At 38.5% G+C, this 24,497-nt stretch overlaps 1 long non-coding RNA gene across 2 annotated transcripts in view; it reads right to left on the reverse strand.

Moving 5' to 3' along the window:
• LOC111553267 overlaps positions 1 to 24,497 on the reverse strand; it is a 128,223-nt gene that overhangs the window by 56,561 nt on the left and 47,165 nt on the right. For both annotated transcript variants that reach the window (XR_002734878.2, XR_002734877.2), the window contains exon 3: positions 541 to 589. This is a non-coding gene — a long non-coding RNA (uncharacterized LOC111553267). The remainder of the gene's footprint in view (positions 1 to 540; positions 590 to 24,497) is intronic.

A 24,497-nucleotide genomic window follows, 5' to 3' on the forward strand; every position in this document is an offset into this window, starting at 1 on the left:
ATGTGCCCGTAATCCCAGCAACTCAGGAGGCTGAGGCAGGAGAATCTCTTGAACCTGAGAGACAGAGGTTGAAGTGAGTCAAGATTGTGCCACTGCACTCCAGCCTGGGAGACAGAGCAAGACTCTGTCTCAAAAAAAGAAAAAAGAAAGAAAAGAAAAGCATCTCTGAAGGTCAACAATTTCTTTAATTATATTTGAACTTTTATTCTGTTAATTCAAGCAAAAATAAATATAACAATTTTAATATTAATAATATCATGTGTGGTAGTGTCCCGTTCTCTTAAAAATGTCTATCTATAAAATCTTTTTCTCAGTACACATACATAGAGAGATATTTGGGATTATTTTTATGCAATAGTAAACACTGGCTATGACTAAATTTAAGATTTTTCTTTGTATGTTGCTGTCAAATTTTCAGCATTTCTTAGATTTCTTATAATGAGTATGTGACGTTTCTATAAAATGCAAAGTATCCATAGTTTAAAATTTTTAACATTAAAAAAATTTACATTGGGAAATCCATTCAACTTTATCTCTCACCTGTTTATTTGTGTATCTCCTGGCCGTCAGCCTCATCAGCTGGTAATACCTATAAGCAATAAAATGGGAAGGTGAGATATCTGAGGATGGAGAGTGAAAGTTAGCATGGTTAACTTATAACAGGGATACACATTTGTTCCAGGTAATTGAGAGTTGGTCGTATTTGGGGCTAATTCCATGAATTTTATGGTTCTTGAAAGTGTCAAGCTTTTTCCCAATAGGGTGAACAACAAACTGGGCATATAGCAGAAACACTTGAGTGTCTAATATTGTTTAATATATGATTCTGGCCTTGTATGATGGCACTAGGGACACTTAAGATCTCTGATAAAATGTTGTTTCTAATCATTTTAAAAATTATTAATAATTTATATAATGGTTATTAGATTTTGCTGTAAACAGAAATGGATATTTCATTACATTTTGTGGCCATGGATGAGGACACAGTAGGCATTCAAATTATTGTGTTTCTTGGATTTGATTTAAACACTTACCTATGTAAAATAGATGGGCAATAAATCAAATTATATAGAGGGGAAGGAGGGAAAAAAAACTTAGGGCACTTAATTGAATATTTCAGACCGTGACCTAAATTAAAATTGTAACTATAACTGGAAAAAGGGGGGAAAATGATTGTTTTTAAAGACTCATCTTACTTAGGAAAAGAGCCACAGCTATTTCCTATTAAGCAGTAATTTGGGGTTCCCAAATTAGCCTATACATTTGGATTCAGGTAGGGAGTTTGAAAGATACTAAAGACTAGGTACAGCCTTTAGAGATTCGTTTGCAATTGGCCCACACATCCGGATTTTTATCAGCTCTTGGGTGATTTTAATGTACTGCAAAGATAAAAAACCCATGGTCCCAGAGGAAGTAGATGTTTATGGCATGCCTTAGGACCAACTATATCTAGAAAGCAATTTAAAGCATGATCACTTTACTAATAAATGTAGGCTCCACGCTGAGGGAATGTGTTTTTAAGAGTCAATCCATCTGCAAAGCAACAACTTACATTAGCCAAAGAACTAATTAAGAGTCACAAAATTCATGGAACTTGGTGGTATTCAGTTCTACTGGAAATTACTGAAAATAATAATATAAGTAGCAACAGTATAGTCACACTTCCTTTTTGTAAAATCCACTAAAAATTGCAAGAATAATAAACAAAAACAACTTTCAATGCCAGTGTCTTGGCTGTTCAAGATGATTTGTCACAAACTCTCTATCTACTATCCTTTTTAAACAGCTAAGTGATTGGGTGCCATTCCCTGAATTTTATTTCATTAGTTCATAACCTACACAAACCGTCGTCAAACATTTCCTGATCCCCACTCTAAATATGGCTTTTCACCTATGGGTGGAATTATGGCTATGAAAAGTTATCACTGGGATGCTTGTAAAAGAAAAGAAAGCAGACGCATGATGTAAAGGGAAACTTAGAAACGCAGAAAATCTAAGGAGGCTAAAAAAGAAATCCAATCATGAATTTAGGACATCAGTAAAAAAGGTCATTCTCTTATAATGCCCATTCCATATCACTTTACAATTTTAAAAATATCAGTGTCGTCCACTATAATGAACAGTGTAAGAAACGTTAGTGTTTATGTATCAATATTATAATCAGTTGTACCTACCTCTGAAGTGATAAAGACACAGGCAGAGCAGTCAGTCAGTACACACCGCTTTCACTGCACCAGCAATTTCCTGGTAGCACTTGCCCTGAAGGGCTGTGTCCTGCGTCACAGCAGTTAAACATTTTTTTTTTTTTTTTTTTGAGACGGAGTCTCGTCTCGCTCTGTCGCCCAGGCTGGAGTGCAGTGGCGCGATCTCGGCTCACTACAAGCTCCGCCTCCCGGGTTTACGCCATTCTCCAGCCTCAGCCTCCCGAGTAGCTGGGACTACAGGCGCCCGCCACCTCGCCCGGCTAGTTTTTTGTATTTTTAGTAGAGACGGGGTTTCACCGTGTAGACCACGATGGTCTCGATCTCCTGACCTCGTGATCCACCCGTCTCGGCCTCCCAAAGTGCTGGGATTACAGGCTTGAGCCACCGCGCCCGGCCTAAACATTTTTTTTTAATTTAATATAGGATCAGTGGTATGTAAGCAAAGCAACATGCCAGAAATAAAACAAAAACAAAACATTTTTGTGTCTGTAGTGAGCTAAATAGTGACCCCAACAATTCACATCCTGATTCCCAGAACATGTGAGTGTTACCTTATATCGAAAAAGAATGAGTATAACTTTATAAGGCAAAGTATGTGATGAAGTTAAGGATCTTGACAGGAGGAGCTTAACCTAATTAGTGGGTGAGCCCTAAGTATTAAGATAATCACATGTATCCTTGTAAGAGACAAGCAACTAGAGTTTTGAGACAGAAGAAGGTAATGTGACCTGATGCAGAGATTGGAGTGATGTGGCCGCAAGTTAAGAAATGAGATCACCTGGACTCGGGAAGGGGAATATCACACACCTGGGCCTATTATGGGGCGGGGGGAGAGGGAGGGATTGCTTTGGGAGTTACACCTGATGTAAATGATGGGTTGATGGGTGCTGACGAGTTGATGGGAGCAGCACAGGTATACAAATGTAACAAACCTGCACGTTGTGCACATGTACCCTAGAACTTAAAGTATAATAATAAATAAATAAATAAATAAATAAATAAATAAATAAATAAATAAATAAATAAATAAAGAGTTAAAAACCCTACAACTCTTAGAAGAAAAAAAAAAGAAATCCCTGGAGCCAGCAGAAGCTGGAAGAGGCAAGGAATAAATTCTCCCCCGAGCCTTCAGAGGGAGCATGGTTCCTGCAAACATTTTGATTTTGGAATCCTGTTACAGCAACTACAGGAAACGAACACAGTAGTAATTGCTGTTTCATGTGATTTAAATAATCTCACTGTGGCTGATTTTAAGCTACCAACACGAAATCAGTCACTGAACAGAAAGTTGGTAAGGGATGCAAAATTGGCTCTCCTGAGCTGGTACAGGGCCTGTTCAGTGCCCCACTGTCCTTGGCGATAAGTGCATCTTTTCGATACCCTTCTAGTTTCTTACTTGGATTTCATTTCCTTTATTTCTATCAGAACTAATGAAATGGGGTATCCTGTGCATCCTCTCAGATCAAAGCCACCCCAAAAAGACAAGAAAAATGACTTAAAATTCACTCAAAATAGTGAACAAAAAGAAAGCTGCATTTTTTTTCATAAAACTCAAACTAATGCATTCTATTGATGAATTTAAATTGCCTAATAACATAAAGTGTATAAGCTACAAACTCACCTGCACTAAAATTCTGCCTCCACTTAGTCACTGGTGGACATTAGCTGTTTTCTCACTGACCAAGGAGCTGCGCAAAAGCAATTGTCACATGTAGGGGATCCAGCTTTTGGAAGTTAGAGAAAGAAGAGGTAAAAGGAAGAGCGGAGGGGTTACTATGAGGAATTTTGTGGCAAGAAATGTCTACAGATAACTTGGAGGAGGCTGAGCCGTGTCATATGCTGTGCAGCTAGGAAATGTGCAGCAAGAGGTGCCCATTGTCCTCCAAGGACATCAAACATATCAAACTAATGTTCTGGAGCTAAACATTAGTTTGACAGGCAAAATTAGGCTTCAAGGTAGTTGAGAATGATTCAGGTCACATACTGCTGCTTTATAGTATTACCTGGCAGAATTAGGCTGGCAGAATTAGTAAAGAATTGAGCAATTATTTGGGGACTTCACCAGTGAAGACAACCAATTAGTCCTTTTTACTCCATAGAAGAAAGAGCCATTAACTGAATTCCTCAAATAGTTTCCCGGCCTAAATACCTATTTTCAGGTCTAGTAAAAGAGGAGATGAAGGCAAATTTTTCTTAAATCTCTTTACTCTCTATAATTCCAAAGTTTAAATTTGTTCAGTTTTCTTGCCTATTGGCTACAAAAATAAATAAATAAAGCTGCTTGTCCACATTTAGTTTTAGGATAGATGATATTCCAAAGCTTTACTCTCCCACTTTTGGTTAGTAGGCAATCAGGTGGACGTGGGTTTGGGCCATAATACCAAAAGACACACAATCCCAAATGTTTAAATACAAAAGGATCAAAATTTCTAGTGTCTAACATCCCCAAAATCACAATCCTAAAAGACCAAAAGCTCAAAAATATAATCTGAAAAATATAATAAAATTTTTAAAAATACATTTATTTACATTTTAAAAGAGAATTTATTTGAGAAACATATAAAACCACAACAGAACAATCTATAGGCCACTTTACACAATCAATAGGCAATAATAACATACATATTTTTGCAAGCATAAATAGTTATAGTAATAATGGGTACATGGATATAACAATTATGAGCAGACAAACCACATTTATAGAGAAATCGGTCAAAAAGTTAAATATACAAATGCATATCACTATGATTGGTGATTGTGTACACAGAGCTTTAGAACTGTGACCGTCTGAAATACCATGAAAGACAACCTATCTTTTGACAGGATTGATCAAAAACCACAATGGGTCCCCAGCACATATACAGTCACCCAAAGAGCCAAGATCCCAAGAAATTTTATCTTTTACAAGTTCACATGTCCAAAAAGAACATTTCCTCATTTATTGAAAAAGTCTCAACATTTTTATTTACATGCACAATAATTACATGCAAAGTCAACATTGTGATAATACACTTTCATGGTGTCAAATTTGCAAAAACAATGCATAGAACAAATTAGAACTCTGTAGTCTTTACACAATGCATACTCTAGCATTGGGAAGGATGTGAAGATAAAACACATAGCATAGTGAATTGGTGCTATGTGTGAAGAGACACAAGTCATATTCAATTGAATAATTTGGCAGGGGAGACTTCTTGTCCTTTTTGACCGTATTTTCACTTCTGTGATCTTCAAAACACTCTCTGCACCTGTACTTGGAAAGCGATTGTGTTCTACACATTTTTTAAGTATATGCTGTCCATTTGAAAGTTTGGTTATTGCTTGGCCATTGTAATTAAACAATTTTCTGCTTTTGCAGCACTAATAATAATTTGCTTTTACACGTTTCGCCATTACGTAGTCTCACACACTTACCATATCACAGTCTTTTTTGCAAGGGAACAATTTCACAGATCTCTCCCATTGCTGTTACAAGGAATACAGTAAGAAGGAATGATATTTGCCTTTCCCAATGCCAAATCTGTATTAGTTAGGTTTCTTCAGAGAAACGGAACCAATAGGATATGTATATAGATATGTGAGGAGATTTTTAGGGGAATTGGCTCATGTGATTATGGTGGCTGAGAAGCCCCACAATAGGCCATCAGCAAGCTAGAGACCCTGGGATGCTGGTAGCATGGTCCAGTCAAACACCAAAGCCTCAGACCCAGGGAAGTTGATTGTGTCGTTCTCATTCTGAGGCCAAAAACCTCAGGACATGGGGGACTGCTGATATAAGTCCTGAAGCCCAACGGCCAGTGAGCCTGGAGATCTGATCTCCAAGGAACCCAGAAGCAAAGTCTGTCCCAGCTCTCAGAGAGAGACCAGTTCGCCTTCTGAATTTGTTCTCTCCAGGCCCCTAGCTGACTGGATGGCGTCCACCAACACTGAGCGCTGATCTGCCCCTACCTAGTCCACTCAGACTCACACATTCGTCTCCTCTGGAACCACCCTCACAGACATGCCCTAAACAGTGCTTTACCAGCCTTCCAGATATCCCTTAATCCAGTCATAATGGATGATACCTAAAATTAAGTCCACAAGTCCACTTCCTCTCAACTTGGCACCCATAGGTATCTCCTTAAAACATATTTAATTTCCAAATAAAGACAATAACAACATAATAGTTCCACCTAACATGATGCAACTATCCTGAATACAACAAAAAACTGATGAATCACTTCTCTAGAATGTGGCTTTCAGCATTTCAACACTGAGAACACATGGACATAGAGAGGAGAACAGCACATACCAGTGCCTGTTGGGGAGTGGGGGTCAGGGGGGAAAGCTTGGAGGACGGGTCAATAGGTGCAGCAAACCACCATGGCACACACATATAACAAACCTTCATGTTCTGCACATGTATCCCATTTTTTTAGAAGAAATAAAGAAACAAAAGAATTTCAACATTTGAACTTTAGTATTTTGGGATTGTGATTTCCAGAATTTTAGATATTAGGGATTTCAGACTTTAGGGATTTTGATCTTTTGTGATTTCAACATTTGGGATTATGGTTTTTTGGATTGTGTCTTTGGGGTTAGGACTGACACCAGATGAAAACAATATTCTCTGAGTAGTAAAAGTTGCTGGTGTGTAATGGGTGTCCTTAATTATAACTGAGCATGTTCCAAGAAAACACGCCTTTTGGTGCCATTCTGATTTTTATTTTCCTACCCAACGTGTATCCTATCAAACAAGCAATGTAAATCTGACACCAATGCTGCAGAAATAAAATAGGTAATACAATATATCCAGTCCCTGTCCTTACTTTCCACCCTTCAGTCCCTGATGTAAGGGACTTTTCACTGACATAGTTCTACAGGCTGATTCCAAAAGTCAAGCTCACTTAGATTACCGTTGGACTTTTATCTGATGAATAATGAATGGTACTGGAAAACATAATTCTGCATCTTTTTCTGTGCATAATTGCCATGTCGTGCTCCCATTTACTATAACACCTCTTCCAAAATCCTACTGTTAATACTACCAGGCAAGCATTTCTAAACAGGACTTTAAGGTCAAGTGGAGAATATTTTAGAAGTAAAGACGCTCCCAGATCTACTGGCAGTTTCAGGTAGTCTTTAGAAGTCTTCAGGTGGTTCTGATTCTCACACAGTCTGAGCAACCACTGCCCTGCCTCATTTTGCTCAGCACCTTGGAAATGTTTGCTGTGGCAACATTTGCTCCTAGAGCACTTTTCAAGTGTCCACTGCAATAGAATGGAGGATTGTAGAGAGATTTCAGATCTCATGTAAATAAAACATAAGTTCTCTAGATACATTCTCTTCATTCTTCTTCATCCTGTTCCCTTTGCTTAGGGCTGCCTGAGACTTTATTATAACAATCCCAAAAGTGCCTTGAAGAGATTATGGGAAGGAGGATGAAGGAAGAAACAGAACGTACATACATGTATGAAGTATCAAAAACAAACAGAAAAACAGAAACTTTAAAAAATTGTGTGTGCCAGATACTTTGCGAATTTTATGCCATTTAACACTAAGAGGTGAACTATTATCATCAACCTGATTTTACTTCTGGGATGAGAATTATTCAGTACATTACAGGGTTATGTAACTGAGTTGTAAAATGAGGAACTAGACCAGGCAGTATGAGTTCTGTAACCACGTGCTGAACCTCCAAGCTATGGTGCCACAGAATAGGGCAGGACAGTCAAACCGAGGCATTTCAGCACTGGTGTGAGCTAGGGGAGCCGACACAGACCACCACGGTTTCTCACCCAAGCAGTAAGATGGACTGAGGTCGGGCACCTTCAAGAATCATGGAATGGGAATGGAGGAGGGAACATCCCCTAGTCAATTCCTGCTTCCAAATCTCAGGTCTGGGGAACAGAGTATATCTTTGCTCCCATTAGTGAAAAGACCTTTATTTAAAAAAAAAAAAAAAATCCATAGTAAATATGGAACCACTGCAGGTGCCCTTCTAAGACTAATGAACAACAAGACCCATTGGATAGCTCTGTTTCTGGGGAATCACTGCAGGTTGGACCCAAGTAGCAATAAGTACCAGTCAAAAACTCAGCAGATGTGATTTCAGCCTCTTTTCTGTGGAGACACTGTGTGCCCAAGTGTAGCACTTAGTGCTTCTGTGTTCTGGAGCCTGCTCACAGCTGAAAGAACAGTAAATAACATAATGATTTATTAAAAACAGACACACGAGGAAGACACTCAATTCTTCAGGAATGTTAGGAGGGCATGGATTTACTTAGGAAGAGAAAGGAATTAATATCTGGAAAATGTGTGTCAGACCAGTCCCAATTTGGGGAGAAGTTAAAAAAAATCTCACCTGACCAGAGGACTCTTCAAAATGTAACTTTGAAGATGTGATGGTTATTAAATTGAAATACACTATTTTTGTGCATGCTTTTTATGTGCCGCAGTGACTCATTTCCTTTAATGTTCAAGCACTATTGTTACAACACATCTTGACTAGAATTTCTGTGGCCCTTGTATCAGAAATACTCATGACACAAAAGGTCTGGGTTATTCATGGCCATCACAATTCTTTTGGTTACCATTTCTATTCCAAAACGCAGGAAAATTCCCCTTTCAACATCTCAGGACACAGACACCCATTTTTCAGAATGCAAAACATAATACAACAGAGAAGAGGCTTACTGGAACAGAAGAGAGAAGAGAGCAGGTGAAGAGAAAACCCTTTTGTAACCTTTCCCTTAATGAATTGTAAAATCTAAAAAACAAAAAGTGCAGATACAATAAAATCATATCTAATCATGAACATGCCTAATGTAAAATACTATCTTTTTTTTTTTTTGCTAGTTTTACAGGCTCATATTCCAGCTTAGAGCAAACTATACCCAGAAGTCTCACCTCACTTGTTCTCCCCTCCCCTTTCCTTCATTTTCCTTTGCTTTTCTTTTGCTCCTGCACATCACCCCCCTCCACTCTCTCTAGGCCCTTGGTTCTTTTCTGCATCCAACTTTGTGGCCAAACCTGGTGTAATTCCCTCCTGGTCCTGTCCTGGGAGTGCCAAAACTGGCAGAACTTTACATTCTTTATGGTAGACAATCAAAAATAAAGAAGTTTTTCTTATGATATTGTCTCTCAAAATAGCCCCAATGAATATGTATGCCAAAATTAGTACTCACTTTCCATCAAAAACAAGAAAGAGAAGAAACAAAAAGGTAAAGGGACAAAGGCCGCATAACCAGGAAAACCAGTATCAACACAAAGTCCCATCACTTCCCACAGTCCGCACCTTAGTGCCCTTCAATGAGGATTTCCAAATGTCTCTTGATAAGAAAGTGTTTTCAAACCTGCATCCTCTGGGCCAAAGTTCCTCTCCTCCAAAAAGTCTGCCGCACTGCCCTCTGCTGGAAGATCAGTTCACTATGCTGAGATTCTCAGGTACCTCTGCTCTCTCGCTAACAATCTCTGCCCTTTCCAGTGGGCACAACTTGACCAGAAATGCCACCCTCTGTAGGAACACTTAGCCGTTTAAGGTTGAGGTTTACGGCTCAACCTTTCATGATTAACAGAAGCTCATGTAAAATGGGGTCTCCGTGAGTCCTTATTTGGGGAATGGTCAGAGGAAGCAGGGCTGAGGAAGAGGAGAGAATGAGACAGGGAAGGAGGAAAAGCCAGTACAAAGACGTGTTATCAAGGGGCTGCAGTGGGCAAAGGTGCTTGATTCCACAGGATCTCAGAGAAGCACATGGACTCTCACCCCGCATTGGTCAAGGGTTGCCCCACAGAATAATCTTCCCTGCACTTCAGGGCCCCTTTTGTGAGAAAGAGCTGATCTGCCTCCCTTAACTTTGGGGAAAGCTCTGAGGCAGAGATACAAGAAGAAATCAACCAAATTGACTATATCGAACACGTTCCAATGTACCCATACCCCACAAAAAAAAAAAAAAAAAACAAGTGTGTGCCATAAAATGTGAAAAGACTCGTAATTTTGTTTTTGAAATTACTATCAAGCTGATATTGCAATTTTTGTTCTCCACTTTTATTCATTTTTAACTGACACATAATAAATGTGTATACACAATTATGAGATACAGTGTGATATTTTGATCTATGTATACAGTTGGAAGATTCAATCAAACTAATTATCCATTACCCCACCAATTTATCATTTTTTTTGTGCTGAGAATGTTAAAATTTATTAGCAATTTTGAAATATAGAAAATATGATTATTAACTGTGGTCAATTTTGATATTGTAATTTTCATTTTATGTTTTTAAACTGATTTTCTAAATCTTAAATATTTTTAAGGTTTCAAATATTTTAGCCAAATAGATAAAACAGCTCTGAAAACCCCCCAAAAATGGTTAGTAGGAACAATAGCTACCACTCTTTGTCACCCTTTAACAGTTGCAGACAGATACCAAGAACTCAAATTCTCTGAAATTGGTAATACACACCCTAACAACAGGCAGCAACCATTCCCAGTGCTAACATACATGGAACAAGAATGATGTAGGGCAAGAAGAAAATGATCAGAGAAATAAAATAACAAAAGCAGGATAGAATAAAGGACAGACCAGGAAAGAGATATTTCTATCAATTTTACTTTGTGAAGACTCAACAATTTTCCAGTAAAATGAAATTATAAATGAATATCACAACCATAGATGATTGATATAATTATCATAATCCATTTAACTATTTTTTTAACTGTTCAAAATGCTGTTTCTTAAATGTTGGTTTATGTTTCCAAATTAATCTTTGGGCTCCCTTCCTTCCTTCCTTCCTTCCTTCCTTCCTTCCTTCCTTTCTCTTTCTTTCTTCCTTCCTTCCTTTCTTTCTTTCTTTCTTTCTTTCTTTCTTTCTTTCTTTCTTTCTTTCCTTCTTTCTTTCTTTCTTTTTCTTTCTCTCTCTCTCTCTCTTTCTTTTTTAATTTTTTTTTTTGGTGGAGTCTCATTCTTTCACCCAGGCTGGAGTGAAATGGCGTGATCTAAGCTCACTGCAACCTCCGCCCCCAGGTTCAAGCGATTCTCCTGCTTCAACCTCCTGAATAGCTGGAATTACAGGTGCCCACCACCATGCTTGGCTAATTTTTGTATTTTTAGTAGAGACAGGGCTTCACCATGTTGGCCAGGCTGGTCTCGAATTCCTGACCTCAGGTGATCTGCCTGCCTCAGCTTCCCAAAATGCTGGGATTACAGGTGTGAGCCACCACACCCAGCTTAGATTTTCTTTACAAAGAAGGATTCAAAGTCAGAAACCCTTCCAGGCACTGATAAAGAAAACTAACAATTTTAAAAGTGTGGTCTCCAGAATAATGAACAAGAAAAGCTTTAGTCTGCTTCTATTTTATAATATACTCATACTGAGGACCTAGCTATCTCTCATTTATTCTCTGGTTTACAGGTTTCTACAACAGTATTTCTCATTCTCTACTATCCCCAGTAGAGCTTGAGAGGATCATTAACCATCTTTAAATAAATAAATCACCAGTGGTACACATGTGAAAAGAGGCTCAGTTGCATGCACATGTCTGCATTTCAGAAATCTGTCCTTGAGATTCTGATTAAATTCATATTTGAAACTGCTCTTTATTTAATCTGTCCTTGGACACTTAACGATCAAAGAGATAGTAACTCTTCCAAAAATATAAAAGTCTGATAAAATGAAAAATCATTTTTAAAACCACTATCTATACAGACGTATAAATAAACATTGATTCACCAATATTTTCATATTAGGCCAGGTTTCTTCTTCTTGTTTATCACACCATTAACAGAGCCTACCATGTCAAGGTTCATTTTTCTTTAAATAGTAGTAAGAACTTAAAAGATGACGAAACAATCTAAAGATAGGATACATTCGGTTTTTAAAATTATTTTTCTCCTATACTTTCTCACTGACACCAATTTGACAGCAATTGAGGACTGGGAAATATCTGGCTTCTAAAATTTTGTCCATTCCTTTTTCTCTTTTATTTCTGCCAATTCAATTCCATCTACTTCACAAAATCCAGTTTAAAACTTACTTCCTCAAGTGTTTGCATAGATTTCTTCATTACTTGTTTCTCCTTCAATATGTTTGCACCGTGTTGCTCTGAATTTCGCCAGCCTGTTGCTTTGTATATATATGCTCTTGCTTTATGTATGTATGTTCCACCCCCCCCCCCCCCCCCCAACACATCGGGTTCTTCAAGATAGCAATGGACAACATGCACCAAGAAAGTATTTTGGATTGCTGGTCATGACACATGTCAATACTGACTTGGTGCGTCCAATCAGGATTTTTCTTTAATAAAATTAAATAGAATAGGAAATAACAGAGTGGAACACAAGCAGTAAGTACATGAATGATTTCATAAAAGTGTTTTTTAGTTTTATATGCCTGTGCATGATTGTGTAAACTGTATCACAGTATATATCTTGTGAGTTACAGTGGAAAAATTTAAAAGCCACTGACCTAGGGCACTGATGCTCAAATAGTTTTTAGCCAGCAAATGCTTGTTGGTAGCCTTTTAAAAATTACTGCTCAATATAAAAATGTAATTTCATCATCTGCATTGTTTATACAATATTAATATATCCAAATATATTTATCAATATTATTTGTTCTAGCTACTGTAGATACAATAGAGGGGGAAAAAACAGTTCTTTTCTTCATAGAGTCTATAGAGAAGTGGAGAGAGCAGGTAAAAAGGAAATTTTAATTCCATAAATAATATGGCACAAAATCAGGAAGCCATGAGAGCATAAAGTGCTCCTAACTCTGCCTCCCAGGAATTGGTTTTTAACAATCTTAAGTCTTCAGAAAATCCCAATCTGTAAGAATATCATATTTTTAGCCAAGAATCCTTTCCCTATGAAGACCAAGCATCATGTCAGGATACACACTGGAAACTCAGTTTGGACTAACTAGCCTAGCAATCAGATTTCAAATTGTTGAAGGTTTCATGACCTACTCACTCTTCTCTACTCACTTGTTTTCTGAAGACTTAAAAAGAAATGGGTGGGCGTGGTGGCTCCCACCTGTAATCACAGCACTTTGGGTGGAAGGATCACAAGGTCAGAAGTTCAAGACCAGCCTGGCCAAAATGGTGAAACTCCATGTGTACCAAAAATACAAAAATTAGCTGGGTGTGGTGGTGTGCACCTGTAATCCCAGCTACTCAGGAGGCTGAGGCAGGATAATTGTTTGAACCAGGACCCGGGAGGTGAAGGTTGCAGTGAGCCAAGATCACATCACTGCACTCCAGCCTGGGCTACAGAGTGAGACTCAGTTCAGAAAACAGTTGTATTGTATTACAGATGCTGTCTCAAGTCAGCCCCAGGAAGCAGACTGACATTTGTGTGCAGGATGGTAATCAGGTAGCGGTCCCAGGACCAGCACCTATGAGGAAGGACAGAAACTGGGTTGGATAGAAAAAGAGGTTACACTGTACAGGCTCAACCAATCCTTTACATGCTCTAGAGCTGGGACATACTCTTAGAAATTCCCCACAGTAAGAATTTCCCCACTGTGTACACAGTGTCTTGGCTTGTATACACCTCTGTCATTAACAGTCAGGAATTGAATGTGGGCTATTCCCAGGAAGAAACTGTAACTTTGGTTGATGATGCCTTAGCCCTTGGGCAGTTTCCTGAAAGTAACACAGCTGTGAGTTGTCAGCAACGAACCTGCTAGGGGCTGGGGATAGGAGGGCCTTCTCCCTGAAGAAGAATGTGGGTGGCACACCACTATGTCCACTACACTCTCCCTGCAGTATATGCTTTTAGTAACCATTTTGATAATTATCATAACTATGCTGACATCACTAGAGATCAAAGTAGATTTTAAAAATCAAACACTGTTTTTTAAATTGCTGCCTGAGAATTCTGAGTCAAATAATAAACCACAAGAAAATGTGACAGTTCACTATGAAAATAGGTCTTTCTCATCTCTACAACTGAATTGTCTGATAATTTAAACTGAATAAAAATTTATCTTCTAAAGATACCATAGAGCCTAGATCTTGAGAGCAAAGGATAGGTAAGCCGTTCTCTCACTTAGAAATACTTTGGCTACACTTCCTGCAGGGAACTCACTGTAGGATGTATTCAGTTTATGTAGTAACAAATGAAAGTCCCACAGTAAGAATTTGGGAATCAATTTGTTACCTAAGAGTTAAAATTCAAATGTTACAGTTTAACACTATGCCTTATTTTGTCCCCCAAACTGAGATTTCAGACACTTCTCTATGAAAGTAAAGCTCAGAGCTGCCTATGGATGGAGTCCTTTAAATGATTTTTGAATTCACTCAGATACTTTCATGAAACCTCAGAGTCCTACATAGTATAACAGAGGAGAAATCATTTGGGTCTGGGAATTTTTAAGAGAAACTTTTTCTATTTCACTGCCCAAAACTTAAAGAACGTCAGTGGGACTCCAGCATCCCACTGGGCTTTACATGATCCTGCCTTTCTATCAAAGATGAGCCGGTTGCCTACAACACCCATGCCCGGGAGTTGAATGAATTGATCCAGATTGTGAGGGCATTCAGTATTTCTCACTAAAAGCACTCACGTCCACTAAAGACAAGTTTCTATTTTAGTACACTGAGATAAATAGTGTTGACACTTGGCTGTCATCCCTGGAAATAATTAGCCAGCGGGTTTGATTGATACAGCAACTCTGAGTTTCAGAGAGTGATACTATATTCCTAGCATAAAATAGGACACCTGGCTGAACTACTGTACCTAATTTTTGTCTGGAAAAGAATGCATTGCAGGTGTCTCATAGGATGGAGTTAGCTAGACTGGAGAAATATTACAGGTAGAGGGAACCAAAGAAAGAAAGGGAGAATAATGTGTTCAGTAATTAGAAGTGGATCTGCATGAAGTAGGAAGTGGCATTGGGAGAGAAACCTGGAGAGGTCTGCAAGTGCAAGATCATCAAGAATTTGACATGCTAGGTAGGAATTTTAGCTTTACCCTAAACATGATGGTAAGTCCATGAACAGCTTAAATGGGGCAGGTATGGATATAATCAAATGTGCATTTTTAAACAATTCAGGACCAGGCGCAGTGGCTCATGCTTGCAATCCCAACACTTTGGGAGGCCACGGTGGGCGGATCACTTGAGGTCAAGAGTTCAAGACCAGCTTGGCCAACACGGTGAAACCCCATCTCTACTAAAAATACAAAAATGAGCAGGGCATGGTGGTGCATGCCTGTAATCCCAGCTACTCTGGAGGCTGAGGCAGAAAAATTGCTTGAACCTGGGAGGCGGTGGCTGCAGTGAGTGGAGATCGTACCATTGCACTCCAGCCTGGGTGACAGAACGAGACTGTGTCTCAAAAAATAAAAATTTAAAAAACAAAATCAGGTTCAGTGGAAAGATGGCCTTTCTATTTACTAGAGTCACAATATAAGTTTTGAAAATATTAATAGTCAGGAATTTATTAAAGATTATACATTTGGTGTTCAGGAAGCTTCTACCTTGAAATCAGTAGCACATAACATACTGATGAGCGTTCTTACTGATAAAACAGAACACAGCTCTGTCCAGTAATAAAATAATTCCTCATAAATCCAGTTCTTTTCTTTTGAAACTTACATGGAAAGACCAAATTATGTAATTTTTTGTGAAAAGTCTCAAAGGAAAAGATCAATAAATTTAATTTCCCAAAATTTAAATATAAACACAATATATGTTATAGACTGCATGTTTGGGTTCCCCCTACCAACAAAAAAAAAGTCATATGTTAAAACCCTAACTCATAAGGTGATGCCGTTAGGAGGTGGGGCCTTGGGAATTAATTAGGTCATAAGGGTGGAGCCTCATGATGGAATTATGGCCCTCGTAAGAAGAGACATCAGATCACCTCTTTCTCTGTTTCTCTTTCTCCCTCTCCCTACCCCTCCCTAATTGTCTCTCTCTCTTTCTTCTCTCCTCCATATGAGAACACAGGAAGAAGAAGGCCATCTGCAAACCAGGAATCAGGCCTTCACCAGACACCTGCTTTGCTGGCTCTTTATCCTTGGACTTCAAGCCTCCAGATCTCTAAGAAATACATGTTTATTGTTTAAGCCACTCTGTCTATGCTAATATACTATAGCAGCCTGAACTAAGACATTATCAGAAACCATACATGTATTTTAAGGCAAACAAGTTGAGATCAAACAGTTGCAACATACATAAGATACAAGAGTTGCTATTCTTAGTATATAAGAAGCTTTAATACCTAAACATATCTATAAACCTACCAGTACAGAAAGAGCATTAATTCAAAAAGAAATACACAAGGCTAATGCCAATGAAAATATTTAATCTCATTAGTAGTGATCAAATTCAGATCATCACGAGATTTTTTTACCTATGAACTTGGCAAATTTTGAAAATAGCAGTGTAGTGAGATTGACACAGGAAACTGTCAAAAACTCCTGATGGCATTATGAACTGGTCGTAATAATACCAGTATTATTGCTATTGGTATTATTTCCTGATAGGAAAGGAGTTCAGTAGAATGTATCAAGTTTCAAAACAGGTTCATTTCCTTTGATGTAGTTATCTTTTTTCTATGAATCCAAAGAGAAAAATCAGAGAAATGACACAAGGATGATCATCATAAAAGTGTCAATAAACCTCTTGATTGCAAGTAATAAACCCAAATTGTAGTTATTTTTGAGTAAATAAGTCAGCAATTACAGCACATGCATACACACAATTTTTTCCAGCCAATTAATAATTCACCATGCTTGGAGTCAGAATTGAAATTGGTGCAAATATCCTACCAATGGTGTGATAACAGTTTGGAAGGGGTTTTATGAGGCCAAAATGAAGAAAAACAGTTGATACTAATATGAGGAGAGATAGGAAGATCATGGCACAAGACAGCTGGCTCCTGAGGAAGGATAACTGAAGAGGGTGAGCAAGAGTAAGGCCAAGGTGGTTCAGCAGGTAGTTTTCTAACTTCCATTAACCGTGTTAGTAGGATGAATGGGCAAAGAAACAGGATATATGGAAGTGTTATTCTGGTTACGTCTTAGATTGCAGGAGACTTTATTTCCTTCCATAAAATTTTACTTTTCGAATTTCTATACTGAGCATGTATACTTACTGTTCATTCACTCAATCTATGTTTCATCCTTACTCAGTGCAAGACACTGTTCTAGGTGCTAGTGATGAGTCATGGAACAAAACAGACAGACTCCTTCCCTCGAGGAACTTGTCTTCTCCACACACAGATAGGCAAGAGACAACACATATAATAAGTTCTATTACATATGTTAGGAAATTATAGCAATGGGAAAGAAAAATAAAGCTAAATAAGAGTAACCAGGAGTTCCAGAAAGGAGAGCACATTCAGAGTAGTCCTCAGTGAGATAGAGATATTTGAGAAAAGATGAAGAAGATGAGAAAAAATATTTATTGTTTTTATTTTCCAAAAGGTACAATTATCTGAAAAAAGAGAGATGGTATTTTAGTTCATCATGCTGCTGTAACAAAATATGTGAGACTGGGTAATTTTAAAATAATAGAAATTACTTTCTCACAGTTCTGGAGGCTGGAAGGTCCAAGGCCAAGGCACCAGCAGGATCGGTGTCTGGTGAAGGCTCGATCTCTACTTCCAAGATGCACCTGGTAGCTGTGTTTATAAGAGGGGACAAGTTCTGTGTCCTCACATGGCAGAAGGGACAGAGGTCATAAAGGGACTAGCCGGTCTATTCCAGCCCTTTCTTAAGGCATTAATTTCATCCATGAGGGTGGAGCCCTCATAACCTAATCACCTAATCTCCGTTTAATATTATTGCATTGGGGATTAAGTTTCAACATCGATTTTGTAGAAGAAATAAACATTCAAACCATAGCAGATGATAAAGAGTTTTGATGTGGTGACCAGAAGACTAAAGTCTAAATAATTTGGAAAAAGTATAAATTTCCCCTTTGCAGTGAAATTCATTGACATTTGAATCCACCTTAAGGAAAATATACCTGAGTAAAGAAAAACTAAATAAAGTACAAATAATTCATACTGCCAACATACTACTAAAAATAATTTTGACTACGAAAGGCTTTTGAAATTTCTTTTCTTCCCTGATTTTGCTCTCCAATGCAACAGTAACTGTGTATTTTGTGTTTCCTCCGACAAGGAAAGAACCACTTTTCAACCTGCCAAGAGGACTTTGGGACCATGACTGAAAAATATCACGTGGTTTCCTCAGGACACTGCATGCTTATTAGTCATTAACTGCCTGAAAGCACAATAGCATGATAGGTACAAGGCATCTTTTCTGCCTTTCTCATCTTGATGCAATATGTCGAGTGCATAAAATCCAAAGAACAGTTTCCAATGAAGTTAATATAAGGGGCAGGGAGGAACATGATACAATCAAAATATTTTCAAATAATTCTAACTCCTTCCTAAATACTTGCCATTATCTCGACTCTGGTACACTTAATCCTTCTTATTCTGTCTTAAAATTAAAATATAATTTGCATTCACAAAAAGTCCCAGACAGAACATTTTGATGACTTAAATACAGCAGTGTCTCATTTTATCTCTTAAGTCTTTACCTTTGAGTCATTCTTAACACATTATTAAGCCATTTTAAATAGATATTATAGGCTCACAGCGAGCAGGGGATCTTCAAAAATTACTTACATCTATCACATAATCGCATTTGAGTTTCACAACAAACCTATGATGTTGTCATGTGAGTATTATTACTTCCATTTAATAGTTGAGAATGAGAGCACAGGGATGTTCAAACATTTTTCTAGATCACAGTCTCAGAAAGTGGAAGAATTAGAACACCAGGCTTCTGACTCACAGCACAGTGCCTCTTCCAAAATACTGTGCTGTCACCCCACTACTTGGTGGTTGCTAGAGAATTTGACTTTTTAACTCAGTGAATTTTCTAGAAAACCAATCTTTATTTTTTTTACGTGGCAATATTGTGGATTTTTCTTTCTTAAAATGTCACACTTTTACATACCCACAGAAACTAGCTTTGTGTTCTTTTTTAAAGGAAGGCTTTGCTCTATTTTGTCCCAATATTCAATAGCAAATGATTATAGGAAAATGTCAGGAAATTGTGATGGAAAATGTTGAGACTGAACATTAAACTTTTAATTTTATTGTTAAATACATTTGCGTTAAAGACAGCCATTAGAAATTCTCACATAAAACCAAATAGCATTTCCAACTTATATTGTGTTGAATACCTACTGTGTTTTCCCCCAATGCTACCCTCTAGGAAAGCGTGATCTGGTTAGGAGGAGGGGCCAGGTGCAAGAGTGAGAAGCCACCTGCTCACAGGAAAGAGCTTGGTCTTCAGGGGCTGGAGACCTGGTTGGAATCCCGGTTCTGTGACTTCGTATCTGTATGACCTCAGTTTCCTCCTCCGTAAATTGTTGTTAATCCCCACTTCACACAGTGTCTGGCATGCACTCCATTTGCCCCCAGATCTGCTCTCCATACCTCTCTGTCCCATTCCCTGCTGTCCTCTAAGTTCTCCACTTTCAGGCTTCTGGGTCATGCAGATTCTGGCTAATTTCCATCAATGAGAAGCACTGTCAGGAGACTGGAAACAAACAGGAGTGAGAGTCTAGGGAATTTATTCCTCCTGCTCTCTCCCTGCTCTGCAAGGACCTTCCATGACTACAGCCATGTTGAACAGCACCACTTAGTGGCTCCAACTCTGAATAGGGCCAGGAACACTAGAGCTCCTCTGTCTCTTTATGTCTGGGCTGACAATGACTCTACTGTGCCAGCTCCAGCAGTCCTTGTTGGTTGCCTTTACCCTTCCCGCACCTCTGTAAATAGTTCTTTCATTAAAAATGCCTTCAAAAAGCTAAGTGTGCCACCTGTGCCCTGCCAGGACCTGGATGGATTACACCATTCTATAAATACTAGCTATTATTATCATGAGTCCCAAACTTTTCAAACCTTCCTGAGACATAATTTGGAAACCACAATATACCTGAAGGGTAAAGCCAGCATGGAAGGTTTCTATAGAAAAGGGGCATTGCACTGGACCTTGAAGCAGAAACGTGGTGAGGCAGCATGCAGACAGTGGGAGGGGAGTGGTCATGCCCACTGATTATACATTTTGTTAAATGACGTGTGAGTTTATTTTTTTAACCAGAGGAAGGACTATGGAAATATGATCAAGACACCGTGAAGAAGACAGTCAAAAGTCTAACCTATTTTATGTGCTTACTCTCCATTCTCCACTCCAGCCACCCAACCACAACCCCCACTTGAGAATGCAGCTAGGTATTTCAATGAAAGGCATTGCAGGGAAGGAGTACACTAAAATACAAAAGTATATTGGGCATGATGTTTCTGAAGTAGGAATAGACTAAGGGATTTTATACAATTAGAGAATTTTGTTCCTCTTTCTAGACATTGTCCCTTTCAGTACCAAGATGAGGTTGAAGGTGTTTTCGCTTTGGAACCGCTATCCTAGTAAATAAGCAGGGCAACAGACAGGTGCTATCAAGGGGACCAGTGAGGAACTGTGGCTCTCCAAGGCCTCCCAGGTTTCTCAGGGAGATGGTCCTGACATTTTGTTGCCAGTGAGAAGCCTCCAGGCCAGGAAGCAAAGAGCCCAGTGGCTTCAGATTGCACTTGATTTTGCCAGCTGTCCTCAGCTCCATCCCCACCTCCCTTTTATATTCTGCTTTATGCTGTAGGGTTTGGATCTGCCAAATACAGATCTCAGACTTCATTGACAACTGGTTTCATTGGAGGGCAAGAAATAAATCCTGTTCTCCCCAACTCCCCCCAACAAAAGACTTAAGGAAAACAATATTCCTCAAGATGCCTGATCTACTGACAGAAGAACAAACCTTTAAAACTATGCTACAGATGGTTTGAAGTATCTCAACAGTGTCAGTAAATTCTGTGCATAAGATCACACTGAAATTACAGAGGGAGTTATAAAAACAATATTTATGCCTGAGTCCCACTGTTATGCCCAGACCGTTTATTCCCCGAAGAAGACCACCAGAGTCCAGAGTCAAAGCCAAGCGGCAAGGATCTTTACTGCAAGTTCGAACTTGGTCCCTCCGCTTCACAGCTTACAAGAGGGCCCCGAACAATGCGTGCGCTTGCTTTTTATAGCCCGATGTAAACAGGACTTGTAAGGTTACAGAGGAACAAGGCATTTCTCTAGGTTACAGCATTACAATTGGTTAACATTTTAAGTTATACATTTAGCAGTTTTCTATTGGTTCCCGTGCTTTCAGTAAAACCACAAACGGCTGTGTCTTTATCGGGGATTTTCCAGGTGGTGTTTTTCTAAAGTTGAGATATGTGGTAATCTCTGAGTTGAGAAATGTGTTTTTACTGGGCTCAGGAAGTTGAGAGATATATGGTGATTTTGTTGAAAAGAAAAGAGGGAAATGTGGGGAAAAGAAAGGTCAGCCTGTTACCGTGTTCTTATAGATAGAAGTAAGTTTAAGAGACTCCATTTGGCTCTGTATTTGAGATGCTGTTAATCTGTGACTCTACCCTCAATCTTGTCCTTGCTAGAGACATCGCTGTGGTAATTAAGGTTTAAAGGATTTTGGGCTGTAAGGAATGTGCTTTGTTAGGCAAATGCTTAAAGCCTGCTTGTGGTTGAAGGTCAGTACCATTCTCCTAAATCTCAGCACAAGAAAAACATCTGTCTCCTGCCCGTCCCTGGGCAAATGGAACATCTCCGGGCATCTGTATGTCTTACTGCTGATTCACTCCCTCATCTTCTGAGCAACAAATACCGAGGGAACTCAGAGACCGGTGCCAGCGTGGGTCCTTTGTAAGCACAGCACTGGTCCCCTGGGCCCTGCCTTTCTCTCTCTATACTTTGTCTCTGTGTCTTTATTTCTTTCACCACCCTGAGATACTATGGTTTAACAAGAATCGGGTATGGCCTGGGCATTGGGATTTTTTTAAAGCTTCCTAGAAGATTCTAACATGCAGTGAGGCTCAAGCACCAGTGATTATCACTATATTAGATCACAGGCTTTTGGTTTTCTACCAAACAATATATCAATTTATTCTATATTTTCATTTTTAATAAAAGTAAAAGTAAAAAATTACTTATCAATTAAATAGTGGAACTGAAACATGGAGTCTGAACACCTGGCTCTGCCAATATATCTATGGAGGCTTGGAAAACCTCAAGCTCTTCTGGGCCTCTGCTTCCTCACCTATAATACAAAAGGAAGAAACTAAGATTTAATGACCAACAGGTATGTTCTCCCAGCACTGTGAAATATTGTCTCATTTACCCTGCAGTCAATTTTATGACTACTTATCCCATTATTATAGATGAGAAAACTGGAAAGCAGAATATTAAGCAATTTTCCAAGGCCACATAACTGCTAAATATGAAACACAGAGATTGAAACCTGGCCTGACTGACCCCCATGTCCAGGCTCATTCTGCCAACCTCAGGATGCTGTCCAGAGTCCCCTGGAGCCTTAAAATTTTGGATGAATGTCAGCTATCAATGTAATCAAAACTACCACGTGTTCAGGAGTGTTTTCATATCTTGAGGTAAAGGTTAGAAAGAAGTTGACACACTTTATTCTTTATTAAAAAGGGTCAAGTGACAGACACTATTTTAAAAAAGTCCTTCTACTTAATGAGATTTAATAACGCCCTAGACCCAGGGGCGTATCATATGCATGAAACCTAACTGCAGATGTGACCGAAATAAGAAAAACCACCAGATGAATTAATGAAAAACAGAAACAAAGACATAAGAATAGATAACAACACTAGGAAAATGCTCAATATAAATATCTAGTGATACATACTCATGTGCAATGTCTCTTCAATATGGATTTCGTAACTATTTTTCTGAAATGTTGAAACAACATATAAGAGAAAAACCAAACCATTGCATTAGAATGATAACTAGAAAAATAGGAGTCCATGGAATTATTTTAACATCATAACGAACAGTTAAAATGTTTTCATTAGACATATTGAATAGATCATTGCTCTCAAAGGAAGCACAAACTGAAATATTTGGTCTAAACCCTGAGTATAAAGGATTATTAACCAAGTAAAGTATAAATTAGATATATGTTTCATGCTGAAGTTTATTTTAAGTATCTCCCAACATCATTAGGCATTCCTAAAAATAAATCATCATCCCCTTGTAAGTCTTATAGAAAACTTGAGGAAAAGAAAAATAAAGGCTACACTGGGAAATAATAACAGATAAATGCATTCTTTTCTTTATGTCTAATCTGCCCTGCAGAAACCACTCAAACTTCTCCATGGCAATTCATTATTCACTCATCCGAGAGTTTTATGTTAGACTTAAAATAATTTGCTGAACAAAAGAAATGTCATTCCAATAGACTTGAAACATTCCAAGGGGAATGTTCAATGACATATCAGTCATTGTCCAGTTTCTTCAACTTTGCAATTAACTTATATTTGTGCAATTAACCTATACTATCTAAAGATGCTTGGAAAAAGTTTTATTACCTTTTTATAGGCATACTACCACTAGGACGATTAAAACACAGTAACACAATGTTAAAAGGAAAGGGTTAGAAGATGAATACAGAGAATAAGTAAATGCTTCAAACTCACCACATAAAAGCTTCCTGAGTGATGCTAAAGTACAAGTTTCCAGAACCAGTAAGAACCCCTATATTAGATCATCATTTTCTTTCTTTTCAACTAAGTTACCATTTATTAACTTAAACTCTAAATTTATTTTATAAACAGCAAAATCACCTATCAAACATAACAGAATAATCGGTCTATTAGTCCATCCTTGTACTACTATAAAGAAATACCTGAGACCAGGTAATTTATAAAGAAAAGGGGTTTAATTGGTTCCACAGGCTGTACAGGAAGCATAGCTGGAGGCCTCAGGAAACTTACAATCATGACAGAAGTTGAAGGGGACACAGGCACATCTTACATGGCCATAGCAGGAGCAAGAGAAAGAAGGGGGAGATGCTACATGCTTTTAAACAACAAGATCTGTGAAAACTCACTCACTATCACAATAACAGCAAGGGGGAAACCTGCCCCCCCATGATCCAATCACCTCCCACCAGGCTCCTCCTCCAACACTAGGGATTATAATTCGACAAGAGATTGGGGAGGGGACACAAATCCAAACCCTATCAATTGGTCGTTGAAACTGGAAGTCCAAAGACCTTGGTGCCTAGGTGCAAAAGCATTAGAGGTAGGAGTGATGCAATGTCAGATCTTCATTTTTAATGTTTCACTGGCTTCAAAGAGGGGAGAATGACTCAGAAGGGCAGAGACTATGAAAACCCTGTAAGGAAGCGACAGCAGTAGTCTA

The sequence above is a fragment of the Piliocolobus tephrosceles genome, chromosome 3 (genome assembly GCF_002776525.5).
Source record: "Piliocolobus tephrosceles isolate RC106 chromosome 3, ASM277652v3, whole genome shotgun sequence".
NCBI classification, from domain to species: domain Eukaryota; kingdom Metazoa; phylum Chordata; class Mammalia; order Primates; family Cercopithecidae; genus Piliocolobus; species Piliocolobus tephrosceles.